This window comes from Polistes canadensis, unplaced genomic scaffold (genome assembly GCF_001313835.1).
Source record: "Polistes canadensis isolate GaletaPanama2010 unplaced genomic scaffold, ASM131383v1 scaffold_2306, whole genome shotgun sequence".
NCBI classification, from domain to species: Eukaryota; Metazoa; Arthropoda; class Insecta; order Hymenoptera; family Vespidae; genus Polistes; species Polistes canadensis.
Window position 1 is genome coordinate 1 of NW_014571842.1, and position 1171 is coordinate 1171.

The 1171-nt window shown below is 29.0% G+C and overlaps 1 long non-coding RNA gene across 1 annotated transcript; it reads left to right on the top strand.

Moving 5' to 3' along the window:
• Positions 1-359: 359 nt before the first annotated feature.
• Positions 360-932, top strand: LOC106792944. The gene is made up of 3 exons (XR_001382363.1): positions 360-421; positions 518-737; positions 835-932. It is a non-coding gene; the product is annotated as an uncharacterized LOC106792944 (long non-coding RNA).
• Positions 933-1171: the final 239 nt, after the last annotated feature.

Here is a 1171-nt window from a genome sequence, read left to right on the forward strand (position 1 = left end):
ATTTATTGATTTTATTTCTAACGTTACCTAAAGTTAAATTCTTCTACATTCTAACGTTAAATACTTTAATAAGTTTTTCATTAGATAACATAGTATAAAAAGGTTTTATTTTTTAGGTTACTCTTTATTGAGTTGTATACTATAACTTTAAAAATTTTCAATTAATATTTTAACAAACATTACATACTTCAAGTAGTGAGATTAAGGCAATTAATATTGCTTGAATTTACATAGATTGTTTATGATAGAATATTTTTTAAAGTGTGTGAAATGCCTTCAGAAATGATTAACAGGGAATATTGTACTATAATATAATCTTTAGTATGTTTCAGCTTTACAGATTTTTTTATTTTATTTTATTTTAATCATCGTCATCCTAAGGGTAGGAAACCCATCCTGCAGTCRTCAATGAAGACTAAAAGTAAGTATATTTTTCTATCAAACATTTCTATAATAACTTTAATGGTTTTTTATTACGACGATGACATTAATTGTTCTTTTTCTTTTTCTGTTTTAGAACATCATTGCAATCGAGCGCGTAGGCAATGAAATACTCGTGTGTTGCTTCGTTAAAAAAATATATAAAAAAGTCGGAAAGTAGAATCAGTGTTAATCGTCGTATTTGACAGTTTCGTTTGCTCGGTTATGAAACTCCGTAAGTTTCTTTCTTTAAACGTGTACCCATCGTCATCCTAAGGGTTGGAGACCCATCGTGCATTCATCGATGGAGATTCCAAGTGAGTATATTTTTGTATTCCATAATACCACAAACATTTTAATGGTTTTTAGTAATAGTAATGATATTAATAGTATTGTTTTTTATTTCTGTTTCAGATTGCAAATGTGCGCGAAGCAATAATATATGGGAGTGTTGTTATATCGTTAAAATTTAATTAAAATCACAGATTATAAAAGCATGTTCGTTCGTTAATTGTAATTCGTTTGTGTTACGCGATTGTATTAAAAATATTTCATATTAAATTGACTGCGACCAAAGCAGTAATTRYAKTAGAMWTTGTWCGAWHAAAGTTATRTTTTTATCTTTAAACAGTCGCACAGACTGTTCGCGTATTAGAGTCAGTGCATCAATGAAGATTTTGATACTTGCATTGACTGTGTGCAAAGCAGTCTTTGGAAGCAGTTGTAGAGTCAGTGAACGGGCGTAAAACAA